We start from the raw sequence: 15,524 nt of genomic DNA on the forward strand, positions 1-15,524 counted from the left end.
TTAGCGCTCTCTTGATTCATTAATCACAACTTCTGTAATTACAATAGGCAAGCGAGTTTAGAGCTGAGCATTACAGGAAGCCGAGCCGGGCTTAAGTTGCGGCAACAATTGTTTAAGGGGGGAGAGACCGGGATAATGGCCAGTTGTAAGAAGGGTCGCAGACTGCGACTGCAGCGGTTGCAAGTTCATCCCGCCCGGATCCCCTGGTCCAAGTTATGGCACAGCCCGACGGCGAATAGGCGACGTGCGTCGCTAAGGCTACAGCTTGCTCCGAAGTCACGGTGCTCTGCAGCGCACGTTAATGTTTTTGGTATTTAAACTCAGCACCAACAGACAGCAGGCTTGAATCCTAGTGTCTGAACACAACACACTGAAAAATATTCACAGGATACAGACCGTGTCGTAGTTAACAGCGTAGACTGCCATGGGATAATGTATTCAGTTCAATTCAACTCAATTTATTGACATGAATTTTAGACTTAACTTCAAAGGTCATCAGTCCCCTAGAACTTAGAACTACTTAAACCTAACTAACCTAAAGACATCACACACATCCATGCCCGAGGCAGGATTCGAACCTGCGACCGTAGTGGTCGCGCGGTTCCAGACTGTAGCGCCTAGAACCGCTCGGTCATCCTGGCCGGCTTTAGACTTGTTATCTTGAAATTCTCAACAGGTCGCACATATTCGATATTCATGGTGATATGCAATATTTTACATTATATTTAGGCTGTATCGTAATTAACGGCGTAAACACATACCGTTGAAAGATGTTGTTGTGGTCTTCTGTTTGGAGACTGGTTTGATGCACCTCTCCGTACTAGTCTATCCTGTGCAAGCCTCTTCATCTCCGAACAAATACTGCAGCCTACATCCTTCCGGATCGGCTTACTGTATTCGTCTTTTAGATTTCTTCTACGATTTTTATCTCCCACGCTTCCCACCAGTACTGAGTTGGTGATACCTCGATGTCTCTGAATGTGTCCCATCAACCGATCGCTTCTTCTAGTCAGACTGCGCTATAAATTACTTCTCCCCAGTTCTATTTAGTACCTGCTCATTAATGTGATCTACCCATCCGATTTTCAGCATTCTTCTGCAGCACCACATTTCAAAATTTTCTATTCCCTTCTTGACAAAAGTGTTTATCGTCCATGTTTCGTTCCGTACATGGCTACACTCCAAACAAATAACTTCAGAAAGAACTTCCTAACACTTAAGTCTCTATTTGATGTAAACAGATTTCTCTCCTTCAGAAAACTTTTTCTTGTCATTGCCAGTCTACATTTTACATGCTGTCTACTACGACCATTATCAATTATTTTGCTGTCCAAATAGTAAAACTCGTCTACTATTTTATGTGTCTCGTCTCCTATTCTAGTTTCCTCCCAATCACCTGATTTAATTCGACTACACACCATTATTCTTGTTTTGCTTTTGTTGATATTCATCTTATATCCCCCTTTCAAGACACAGTATTCTGTTAAATGGTTCTTCCAAGTCTTTTGCCGTCTCTGACAGAATTGCGATTGAGACGCCCGCTAAACCTACAGGGCAGAACAGGTGATTAGGATTGTGGAAAAAGCCAAATAAGGTGTCGGTCAGGTTCACTCAAAATTGTAATTTAATAACACCTTTAAACACAAAACGGCACATAGCCGAAGCTTTAGAACTAAGAGTTTCAAAAAGGCAATTATTTCACGGCTGAGGGCCTCCAAACAAGAAATCTTAAAAGTCAACAAAATTAAAATGCAGTTAAAATAGCAAATAAAATAATTGAAATGTATATGGTATCACTTCTAGACTGGAAAGTATCAAGGCAAAAGTAGACAGAACAAACATCTGTAAGGTGCAATACAAGCGGGTGATGACCACATTTAAATCTGAAAATTTTAAAATATATTACCATAATCTTTAAGGCAGAAGGCCGCAATGTTTTTGCTTAAAGGGTAATTTCAAGAATAAGGTTTTAAGCGGCTTAAGGCCCACAACTGATTTTCCAAAATTCAAAAATACGTGAAGTCCAGTAAAAAACAACAGTTTTTAAATCAGTGGCTGTGATAGATTATAAACAGACAATTAAACACCAGTGAGAAGGACAATATGAAAACGGCACTCTGAAGCCTCCAGGGAGGTCAGTCTGCCCTCGTTCACTTAGGTGAGACAGGTGGTGAGCCCAACTACACTTGATACATCGGAACCCAACCAGCGGACAGCCACGGACCTACCGACACAACGAGTTGCTTGCCACCAATCAGTACATGAGAACTCAAGCACAAAAGGTTACGAACGTGATTATCCACAGTGAAATATGTATTAACTGTCAAAATTACACACCATGTTGGACAGCGACAACAGGTGAGGAAAGGACACTGCCTGAAATTACATTAGTGGCCAGGGCAGGTAACCGAAACACTAACGGCCACATTGCAGAAAATTCCACTGGTGCACTCGAATTGTGGTCAACCAATATAGTTAATTGCACCGCATGGCGGCTAAATTTCAGCAATAGAGCAATAGAAACACTCAGTGTTACTCACAGGAAAATCTCCCCAACAGCGAACTACCGAAACGAACCACTCAATATGAATGGACGTGGCTTGGGTAATTGAAACCACTACTCAACTTCTACTTTCTGGGTCGGTGAACCACGAAGCTTGTAGCGATCGGACAGCTCCACACACTCAGTGACAGTAGTAATTTAAATTAACGTAGTGAGGTGGAAGTACGTTAAAAACAGGGTGTAAAATAGATTATGGCAGGAACACGAGCTACCCACGGCTCAACAATGTTATAGGCAAACCTCAAATTTTTATTTCTTCGTCTTCGTCTTTAATTCTTAGACCAAATTTTACATTGGTTTCTTTATTGTTTTCTCAATCTTTGGTTTCTTTATTGATTTCTCAATCTTTGGTTTCTTTATTGCTTTCTCATTGTACAAGTTGAATAACATCAGGGATAGGCCACAACCCTGTCTCATTCCGTTCTCAGTCACTACTTCCCTTTCATGCGCATCAATTCATACGACTGCCATCTGCTTCTTCTATATGTTGTAGGTAGCCTTTCGATCCCTGTAGTTTACCTCGTCGAAACTTTGTCTAGGTCTGAAGTTGCTGTAAACGAAGGTTTGCCTTTCCTTAATCTATTTTCAATGAGAAGTCGTAGGGTCATTATTGCCTCGCGTGTTCCTACATTCTACGGAAATCCAACGTGAACGTCCCCGAGGTCGGCTTCTGCCAGTTTTTCACATTCTTCAGCAAAGAATTCGTGTCAGTATTTTGCAACTATAATTTATTAAACTGATAGTATGGTAAGTTTTACACCTGTCAGCAACTGCTTTCTTTGGAATTCAAATTATGACATTCTTCTTAAAGCCTGAGCATATTTTGCCTGTCTCATACATCTTGCATACCAGATTCAAGAGTTTCATCATGGCTGGCTCTCCCAAGGGTATCAGTAATTCTGGGATGTTGTTTACTTTCGGGGTGTTGTTTCAACTGGCGTCTTTCCGTGTTCTGTCAAAGTCTTCTCGCAGTACCACGTCTCTCCTATCATGTTCATCTGCATCCTTTTCCATTTCTATAACACTGCCTTCAAGTTCATCTCCCTTGTATAAACCCTCTACATACTCCTACGTTTTGAGTTTCCCTTCTTTGCTTAGGACGGATTTTCTGTCTGAGCTCTTGCTATTGATACAGCTGCTTCTCTTTATTTCAAAGGCGTCTTTAATTTTCCGTAGTAAAATATGTTTCTAGATTGTTTCATTTGTCCTCTACACATTCCTATTTAGCCATACTGCGCTTCCTGTCAATCCCATTTTTAGATGTTTGTATTTCCTTTCGCTTGCTTGAATTATAGCATTTTCATATTTTATCCTTCTATCAGTTAAATTCAGTATCTTCTGTGTTGCTCAAGGATTTCTACTATTCCTTGTCTTTTTATCTGTTTGATTCTCTACTGTCTTCACTGTTTCATCTCTTAAAGCTACCCCAATTGTCTTCTACTGTACTCTTTACCCCTCTTCTTGTCAAACGTTGCCTAATGCACACTCTGAAACTTCCAACAACACCTGTTTCTTTCAACATATCCAAGTCCCATCTCCTGAATTTTGTACCTTTTCACAATTTCTTCAGTATTAATCTACTGTTCATAACCAATAAATTTTGGTCAGAGTCCACATTTGTCCCTGGAAATGTCTTGCAATTTAAAATCTGTTTCCGAAATCTCTGTCTAATTATTATATAATCATTCTGAAACCTTTCGATGTCTTCAAGTCTCTTACACGGATACAACCTTCTTACATGATTCCTAAACCAAGCGTTAGCGATGATTAAATTATGCTCCCTGTAAATTCTACTAGGCGACTGGTTCTTTCGTTCCTTTACCCCCGGTCCATATTCAGCTACTATTTTTCCTTCTGTTGCTTTCCATACTATTGAATTTCAGTCCCCCATCGCAATTAAATTTTTGTCTCCTTTAACCATCTCAATGATTTATTTTATCTCATAATATTTTCTTCAATCTCTTCATCTGCGGAGCTAGTTGGCGTATAAACTTTTATTACTATAGTAAGTGTTGGCATTGTGTCTTCCTTGGCTACAATAATGCGTTCACTATGCTGTTCATAGCAGCTTACTCGCATTCCTCTTTTTTATTCATTATTTAACATACTCCTGCATTACCCCTATTTGATTTTGTATTTATGAGCCTGTATTCACCTGACCGGACGTCGTGTTTCTCCTGTCACCGAACTTTACTAATTCCCATTATATCTAACTTCAACCTACCCGTATCCGTTTTTAAATTTTCTGACCTATTCACCAGACTGAGGGATCTAACATTCCACACTCCCACCCGTAGAACGCCGGTTTTGTTTCTTGTGGCTGCGCGTTGTGGCCACGTGGTTTGAGGCGTCACGTCACGGATTGCGCGGCCCCTCCCGCCGGAGGTTCGAGTCCTCCGTCGGACATGGGTGTGTGTGTTGTTCTTCGCATAAGTTAGTTTAAGTATTGTGTAAGTCTAGGGGCCGATGACCTCTGCACTTTGGTCCCTTAAGAATTCACACACACTGGAACATTTTTACATTTTTTTTTTTTTTTTTGTTTCTCCTGATGACGCCCTTCTGAGTAGTCACCGCCCAGAGATCCGAATGGGGAACTATTTTACCTCTGGAATGTTTTACCCAGTAGGACGCCATCATCATTTAACCATATTGTAGAGCTACATGCCCTCGGGAAAAATTACAAAACAGCGATGCCTTTTTGGTTGATGTTAAAAGGCAACATCAGTCAATCAACCAGACGGTTGCCGCTAAAACTATTAAAAAGGCTGCTGTCCCTCTTCAGGAACCACATGTTTGTATGGACTCTTTATTTCAAAGGCGTCTTTAATTTTCCCTAGTAAAATATGTTTCTAGATTGCTTCATTTGTCCTCTACACATTCCTATTTAGCCATATTGCGCTTCCTGTCAATCCCATTTTTAGATGTTTGTATTTCCTTTCGCTTGCTTGAATTATAGCATTTTCATATTTTATCCTTCTATCAGATGCCACTCCGTTGTGGTCGCACCTACGGTACGGTTGTTTGTATCGCTGAGGCACTAGTAACGTCGATAGTTCATGGGGGTACAACTGAAAGTGCTTCACTCAGAGAAGAGACTTGGTAAACATAGGTCTGCAAACAAACTGTTTGGAGATGATTGAGGCTTTGTGGTTACCTGCCACCACTGACTTGATTCTCTGTAGACATCATCCCAGTTGGGCGAACTTAACAGTACCGTATATCATTAAGAAAAGTTATTGGAGATACTTTGGTAGAAGTGCAGATGTTTTGAATGAACACTCACATGACTGTCCTCGAAGTTAAAGGAGGTTTTCAAAGTGTCGTCCTTGTATCACCGATGCAGGCCTGCACCCGCTAGCTAAATGAGTTTCGAATTTTTTCAAACACGCCTAGATCGTTTTGAAATGCTTGACAAGCACTGTAGGTCTCTGCTCCAATTCTCCAACATTGTTAAGCAGACTGGTGTACAATATACCTTTTTAGTGTCTGCAAACGCAGAAATTATTGTGGTTGAGATCCAGCGATGTTGGAGGCAACGGTACAGGACGTCCACGGCTTTCCCATATTTGGCCATATTGGGACTTCAGATCTAGTCCCACCATAGTAGAAAAATGTACCGATGTTCATCATCCGTGTACTATATCCTCTGGCGTTGCTCTGAGTTGTGCAATATGATGCCTCAGATATCAAAAGTAATTCCGTCCACCGAGTTGCTTTGGTAGCACGTACGGCCGAATAAGACAGCCACCTAGGACCTATAACCACACATTCAGTGAGGAATGTCGCTGATGTAAAAACTCGTACAAGCATGCGGGTTGGAGACTAGTGACTTACAACGTGAGAGTGGTGATAATTAAACACACCATCATGAGTGAACCCTGCTTCATCTGTAAATAAAATGTTGCTGTCAAACGTAGAGCTGCTTACAGCTTATTCTTGCATCCACAGACAGAACATTAGCCTGGGATCAAAGTCCCTCTCACTACGACAGTTAATAAGGGTTCATTGCCCGAGAAGCATTGTTACCATTACAGGAATTTGGGTGCAAGTCTCTTTGTTGAAATTGCCGGACGGTATTCGACTGTTTCCAGCGTCACATCTTCAAGCACAGGTGCAATTCATGCAAGACTAGCCGCTCCCGCAGCGTGTAGAAAGCTCCCAGTTTCTCGGAGCCTTTGATGCACCTTGTTAAACATTAGACTCTCGATGTGCCTTCGAGCAGTGTACGCAGGCTTCTTGGAACAAGAGTGCAGGCTCTCGTGCATTGCCGTTAGCCCTAGCATATATAAAATGCATCTCCACATACACCTTCTCACTGTAGTGTTCCATTTTACCCCCAACACTCGTAGAACACAACTGACGCTCCGCAACCAACTGAAACGAGTGGCGTTCTGACTGCGCAGTACACTCGTGTCCACTCTGTTTATAACTCACCAATTAGGACGATATATGACACTGTAGTTTCCGACACTCATCCAAACATGGCGTGCACAAAATATCATTCTCCTTCAAATTTTAAGCCTCTTGCATCCATCTCTGATACTTAGACATCAAACTGGACCATGAGAACATTAAAGCGCTAATCTCTTACACACATCAGAACGCCCTAGACAGATGTAATTATTCCCGACATGATGATTTGTACATATTTTTTGCTCTAGTAAGTATTATCTATGTTACCTGAAATATGTAAATCAGTATTTATGTAAGCACTTCACATATATACAACGTGATCAATCCTTAACGCTTTCGAGGCGTGCGGACGGCCGGCGAGGCCGGCTGCTGTGCCTGCGGTGCTGGTGACAGGAGGTCCGCAGCGAATAAAGCCCGGTTGGTCGAGTAAGTTATTTATAACATACGTAACATAAACACCGAAAAAAAGAAAACTGAGTTACTCACGTTTGAGAGGCAAGGATGAGGTAGGAACGGTCTCCCTTCGTTGGTCAAGCATTTATGACACCGGCTTACGAAATTGTTTATTACACTCTGCAGTTCCCTCTGAGAAAGGACAGTAATTTGTTAACGAACGTGTTTTAAGATCATCTGATGTGTGTGGATTTTATTTGTACACTTTCTCTTTTAATGCTCCCCCTGTAACACTTATAGCGATTAGAAGTAGGTTTATATTATCTAACTGTGTATCTACACTTGTGGAGTGTGTATTCTTTGTTATTTAAAGTCCTTTATTTGTGACAGGAAAATTAAAGTTTTGTAATGCATATATGAAGAAAGCAAAATAATTTGGTAAAATGGTAAATTATTATAATATTTATATGTCCGTAAAAAAGAAATGTTTATTGAAAGCTGGTTCATACTTAGCGCACTTGTGTTTGTAATAAATAAAGGATGTAGGGAAGTCCCTCCGCAACGGAAGTGGCATGACGCGATGTAAAAGGTGGTTTTGGCGGTCGAACTGAGCGGCTCCTTAGTGTGAACGGTACGCAGTACGTGGCTAACAATAGCACAGTACACTTCGACAGTGCCAAGAGAGGCAACTGGAAGCCGCTTTGTGAAGTATTTCCATCGGATGTGGATCTGGCTGTTATCTGGTATTCTCGGCAAAAAGGAATGGCTCTAATATGGTGAAAATCCGACACCAAGAAGATATTTATAGAGCATTCGAACATCAAGAGCTGTGAGTACAGTTAGCCGCCATATCGCTTGCCACCAATCTTCACCACTACTTCACTAACTTCATAATTCAATAATGTATATGGGCATGGACCAGTGAATTTGTGCGTCGTTTTAATAATAATAACAAAAACAAATTTGTGCCTAGAACCATATTCTGTTTTCACGAACCTATACAGGGTCTTCACCTAAGGGCTACTAAAACCGTGTGTCCTGATTCAAATGAACAATTCTTGCATTCAAGTGTTTAAAAGTGATTTTTTTGTCAAATGTAAAATAAGTACAAAAAGTTAAAGTTAAAACCACAAAAGTGAATTTAGATATGATTTTGCTACAGTATCCTTTGTTTATTACAAAGTATAGTTTTATAGGAATACAAGGCAAGATTTTGTAAATATTATTGTCTAAAATACCTGTTTCACAGGTTATAAAAGGAAAACTAGTTAAGCTCGTTATTAAAATAGTGTGGTTTTGATTTCTATCATGAATGGTTGCTTTTGTGAAGATAAATAAGCTCAGTGTTGATTTATATTGTCTTGAAAAGTAAATTATGAATTGCTCCAAGTGAAGTGAATGATCAGCTTTGTTTCAATAGTATTTTCAACTGGAGTAATCATAGAGCGTGACTAGTGAAACTATACTAGTTTATGGGTCCCCATCATATTCTCACCTTATCTGAAAGAAAATTGAACTATTACTGCTGCTAAGGAAAACTGAAATATGTAGAGAAGTTTAAACAGTGTATTTATGATATTAATTATATTTATTCGTTTTTCTTTTCATGTCAGATGAGATAGAAGCCCTCTCATGTGCAGATTTAGTTCTGTACTAAATGCAGTAACATTTCAGTGGAGAGTGCACTGTGTCAGTTTGTATCCTGTGTGCTATTGAAACGGAATATTAATGAAACTAACTCCAATAACCACTATTCAATTTTCTTAAATATATATTTCCAAATTAATGTGCCTAACTTTGCTGGCGACCGTTCATTGTTTTCAGTCATTTAAGATTTTCCCACTTTCATTAACTCCCAAGATTAAAGTACATTTAGTTTTTCTGTTAATTTCACCGTATTCAAAATCATTGTCCAATACCTTTGCCCATTAGACATACGCGCAGTCAAATTTCGAAATTCTCTGACAGGGTAACATAACCTTGTTTCATGTCAAGTTAGTCTTATACCCCCGTCCCCAGAGATAAAAAGTGCAGTGACTTAAATTGGGGAGAACTAAGAGGCCATATGTGTCAAGTGAAATCTCGTGATATATGTTAGAATTCCCTGTAATCAGAAGTTGACTGTATGTGTCGTCGAAGAGTCCTGTTGAATGGTCACGAAAGCACGTTCTCTCTCATTTAATTTGCCAAAAAACTTCCGCAAAAAGTTTTCCATATTTCTCTTAGTGTTAATTGCCTCCTGGAAAAGATGGGGACTAGCTTTCTCTCATCGCTAATAGCGCATCACGTTGCTATTTTTTGACCATACAGGGCGGGCTTCGTATTACGCTAGGCTTCTCAGAATTCAGTTAACGATTATTCTGTGAACTAAAGCATCCACTTACGTGGAAAAATGATTGCCCAGAAATGAAGTTAGGCGAGCGTCGATTTCTCCATCTCACACCCTATTCAAAATATATTCAAAACACCACAACCTTTTTGTGGGGTCAGCTGGTTTATGTTCTTGCTTTGCAGTGTTTTTATGCGGCTGTAACTTCAGTAACTCCCATTAACTGAGAAAGGCATCGTACTGATTTTCTAGGAGACGTTTCCAGAGCATGTGCAATATTACCCAGAGTTTCTTCTTTGGGTAGTGTGCTTGGTTATCTGTGTTTCTTCTTAAGAGCACTTCTCGTGTCGCGAAATTTGTTTATCAATCGACGAACCATACTCCGATTAACAACTGCAACATCGGGAAATTTCTTTTAAATAATATCCTTGCACCACGCAACGATTCTGTACACATGTATTAATCATACATGAACACTCTTTTCGAAATTATATTGTCTTTGTTGTCAAGAAGCACAATGCCCTATCCCTTCAGGCAAGCGTTCATGTCCAAAGTAATAGTGGTGGCTGCAACTACTATGAAAAACGTGAAATGTATTCGTAGTTGTGACTGTGAACCACCTCCAGCTGCATAATGGAATGACGATAAAAATTTTTGCTGGACTGGGACTCAAAATTGAATCTCTTACTTTATGCAAGTGGGGATCTTAGCGACCTAGGCTACCTGAGTATTACTCACGCTCAGACCCAAACTTCCACATGTCGTTGTCCATGTCTCAGACCTATCCTTGTCATTCCAGTAATGTTATTTCCATACAGGGGAGACATTTTATTTGTAATTGACATGCTGCATGTACTTCTTGACATCACTGGCATTCCGATTCCGTGGCTTAACATGGCTCTGAGCACTATGGGACGTAACATCTATGGTCATCAGTCCCCTAGAACTTAGAACTACTTAAACCTAACTAACATAAGGACATCACAGAACACCCAGTCATCACGAGGCAGAGAAAAATCCCTGACCCCGCCGGGAATCGAACCTGGGAACCCGGGCGCGGGAAGCGAGAACGCTACCGCACGACCACGAGTTGCGGACTTCCGATTCCGTACTGATTGGCTGTTACCAGACTTGCGACTTGCAAATAAAATGTCTCTACTGTACGGGAATAATATTAATGTGATGTATGAGTGCAGGTACCGCACATGGTCGGTGACATGAAAATTTGGGTCTGACCGAGAGCTGTGCTCGGATAACCAAAGCTGTTAGGTGACTGCTCATGTAATGTGGGAAATCCAGGTTCGTGTCCTTGTCTGACACGAATTTTCATTGACTTCATTCCATTATACAGCTGGAGGTGATTCATATTCGCAATTGCGAATAGATTTCATGTCTTTGAACTATGTAGACTCTTTGGTGAACAGAATACTTTTATTTCCATGTTTCATTTGAAACTTTTACTCAAAGCACTGTATTGCGTCGCCTAACTAACACGTGCTGCCTGCTCAAAGCGGAAGGGAAATATACTTCCCGCCATCTACGCCAGATGACTGCCGTCAGGAAAAAAAGGTCTCCACTAAAAGGCAGTAGCGTTAAGGATTGATAAGCCTGTATTTCCTGCTGAGTGACTGAGAGCTATGCCCAGTGACATTAATATCTTTGTTGATTTGTTGATCTTTGTTGATCTTTGTTGAAAACTATGAGGAAGGGGCTACTGAAAGAAAGAGCAACCAGAGGAAGAAGGAGCATGTTGGCATATGATTTTCCGGACTATGGATGTATGAAACTTAGGTTTAGTTGGAATAACGCTTAATGAAAAAGGTGAATAACGATGCAGTAAAGGACCTTTAATTCCTAGTGATAATTTTTTTGCAATGTGAGGGCGATTTCTGTGCATAGACGAATTGATCTACGTGCCTTAAATGAAGAAAGCGCCATTTTAGAGATTTAAGCAAAACGGTTATGAATTGCTAAGCAGTAAAATAAATACCGAAGGAAAATCAGCTTAAAAACTCAAAACTTAATTTTTCTGGCGTGTGTGCAGAACACAAAACTGAAATTCCCAGCTTCTGTTCTTGGCTTAAGCTTAGGTCAGAATTCATCCCAATAACAACTGAAGAAGGTGGCAGTGAAAAAATGGACGAGGCTACAGTTTCCTAGCAAACTCTTTTATCGATTTCCCCTTTTCGGTGAAAAAGTTCCAGCGAAAAATCGGGAACTACGAACACCGAAAAACAACATTCTGCATTTTGGCAGGAACTTCCATAAAAACAGCGACAGAGAAAACAAAAATGGAAATAGATAAAACAGATCGGCGTGACGCGATTGACGGGCTTGCCAGAGACAGTGGCCAATAGATCTTCACTGTGGCTTCTATTTCGCGCTCGATCGGACCTTACTTTCCATACAGCCATCGTATCTGAAAATACGCTGAGCGAGACTGGCAGTGGAGTAAAGTATGAAATCCACATCATTAGTATGCAGTACTGTTTTTCTTCCTCATACCCTCCGCTCTTTCGAACGCAAGCTTCCGATTCATAGAGTACAGATTGTCGTTCTGTTCTGCTTGGACTGCTGCCTCTGACCTAGTAGCGCAGAACTTGGCTGCAGATTCCCTTTACCTACAACGAGCCGCACATCGTAGTTAAACAAAAAGAACACATCAGTTTGTACATTATTCACCTATGATTGTTGTAATTTTTTAACAGTATTGTTATTTTGTTTGACGCACTCAACTGGTCAGCACGAAATTCCAGAACGGTAACAATTCCTTCATTAGCATACGACAGAAATTTCACAGTAATGTTTTCTAGTTTTAATCCTGAAAAAGGTATCAAAAAATTAAATGGTCCAAAAATATTTTGTATCTATATTGTCTACATCCTGCAACAAATTTCTAATAATTTATGACACTGTTCCCAAAATACACTATCTGTCGCTTTACACATGTCTGTATCTTGCCAAAAATAGAGACTTTAGTACCCAGAAGTTTAAATAATGTTCCCGAAAACTCGACATTTAATGTACTTCTGAGAGAAATACGATGTCAGCATTGTTGAAGAGGCGTCTGCGTTGTTTTGATTTTACAGCATAACATGAGATTTAAGATTGGAGTGAATATTGTACCTAATTTATCGGTTTCTACTGCGTCTTGTGGTATTGTTTTGCACGTCACTGAAAAGTATAAGTAAGACAAAACAGAATCGATTCTCTAATCAGCATTTCAATACCTGGATCATTCGAGATCTAAAACGATAGACAAGAGCTGGAAAGGTTCCTTCTATTAGTTGCAGAACAGCTCATTCTGTTCTTGTCCAGAAACCTGATATATAAAAATGGTACAAATGGCTCTGAGCATTATGGAACTTAACATCTGAGTTCTTCGGTCGCGCGGTTCCAGACTGAAGTGCCTAGAACCACTCGGCCACACCGGCCCCCTCTGGAATATCAGATGTAGGATAATGGCTTCAAATTTCTGCAGAATCGGAAGGGGATTTTTACGTCCTAGAGACAGTTTCTGGTAGCCTTGTTGGAGTTAGGAAAGATACAAAGCACAAGGATCGTTGGGACGAAAGTGAAAAAAATGGACAATGGGAGAGAAAAACTGAAAATTTGAAAAGATGGTGGAGTCAAATTTGTTGACATTGTCAACCAGGAGATATGTGATCTGTTGTAAACTTATTATTTATGTTAGGAAGAGAAAACCCATGAAGTCAAGGTCGCACATGAAATCCTTATTTTGATTGATTACTAGTTCCAGCTAGTAATCTAGCCATCTTCAGATCATTAAACTCTTTTGATTAATGGTGGTGCCATTACAGCTTCACATACCGCTAAGATCTTTCCTATAATGACAACATCCGTGCAAGAAGTAATTAAAAACAGGTCTACATCGTTCGTGGCCAATGTAATTGAATGATGGTAAAAAAGGGCGTTATGCTGTTACAAACTAATAACTGATACAACCAGTATTACATCATTTCGTAACAGAGATTGTCATATACAGGGTGGTCCATTGATGACGACCGGGCCAAATATTTCACGAAATAAGCATCAAACGAAAAAAATACAAACAACGAAACTCGTCTAGCTTGAAGGGGGACAACAGATGGCGCTATGGTTGGCCCGCTAGATAGCGCTGCCATAGGTCAAATGGATATCAACTGCGGTTCTTTTTTAAAATAGGAACCCCCATTTTCAATACATTTCCGTGTAGCACGTAAAGAAATATGAATGTTTTAGGTGGACCACATTTTTTGCTTTGTGATAGATGGCGCTGTAATAGTCACTAACGTATAAGTACGTGGTATCACGTAACATTCCGCCAGTGTGGACGGTATTTGCTTCGTGATACATTACCCGTGTTAAAATGGACCTTTTACCAATTGCGGAAAAGGTTGACATCGTGTAGATGTATGGCTATTGTGATCAAAATGCCCAACGGGCGTGTGCTATGTATGCTGCTAGGTATCCTGGACGACATCATCCAAGTGCCCGGAGCGTTCGCCGGATAGTTACGTTATTTAAGGAAACAGGAAGTGTTCAGCCACATGTGAAACGTCAACCACGACCCGCAAAAAATGATGATGCCCAAGTAGGTGTTTTAGCTGCTGTTGCGGCTAATCCGCACATCAGTAGCAGACAAATTGCGCGAGAGTCGGGAACCTCAAAAACGTCGTGTTGAGAACGCTACATCAACATCGATTGCACCCGTACCATATTTCTGTGCACCAGGAATTGCATGGCGATGACTTTGAACGTGACGTGATGGATGTCCGGCACATAGCTCGAGTACGAAAAAAAAATGGCTCTGAGCACTACGGGACTCAACTGCTGAGGTCATTAGTCCCCTAGAACTTAGAACTAGTTAAACCTAACTAACCTAAGGACATCACACACATCCATGCCCGAGGCAGGATTCGAACCTGCGACCGTAGCGATCTCGCGGTTCCAGACTGCAGCGCCAGAACCGCGCGGCCACTTAGGCCGGCTAGCTCGAGTACGTTTTAAACGGTATCGAATAGCATATTTCATGACAGGTGGACTGGTCGTCGAAGCACCATGGCCCGCACGTTCACCGGATCTGACGTCCCCGGATTTCTTTCTGTGGGGAAAGTTGAAGAATATTTGCTATTGTGATCCACCGACAACACCTGACAACATGCGTCAGCGCATTGTCACTGCGTGTGCGAACATTACGGAAAGCGAACTACTCGCTGTTGAGAGGAATGTCGTTACACGTATTGAGGTTGACGGACATCATTTTGATCATTGTTGCATTAATGTGGTATTTACAGGTAATCACGCTGTAACAGGATGCGTTCTCACGTACCTACGTTCTGTATTTTAATTTAAAAAGCCTACCTGTTACCAAATGTTCATCTAAAATTGTGAGCCGTATGTTTGTGACTATTAGAGCACCATCTATCACAAAGCGAAAAAAAGTGGTCCAACGTTCATATCTCTTTACTTACTACACGAATATGTAATAAAATATGGGGGTTCCTATTTAAAAAAAACGCAGTTGATATCCGTTTGACGTATGGCAGCGCCATCTAGCAGGTCAACCACAGCGCCATCTGGCTTCCCCCTTCAACCTATACAAGTTTCGTTCGTTGTAGTTTTTTCGTTTGACGCTTATTTCGTGAGATATTTGGCCCGGTCACGATCAATGGACTATATGTCACAGCAATTCAAAAAATGGCTCTGAGCACTATGGAACTTAACTTCTGAGGTCTTCAGTCCCCTATAACATAGAACTACTTAAACCTAACTAACCTAAGGACATCACACACATCCATGCCCGAGGCAGGATTCGAACCTGCG

Source organism: Schistocerca piceifrons, chromosome 7, assembly GCF_021461385.2.
Source record: "Schistocerca piceifrons isolate TAMUIC-IGC-003096 chromosome 7, iqSchPice1.1, whole genome shotgun sequence".
Classification (NCBI taxonomy): Eukaryota; Metazoa; Arthropoda; class Insecta; order Orthoptera; family Acrididae; genus Schistocerca; species Schistocerca piceifrons.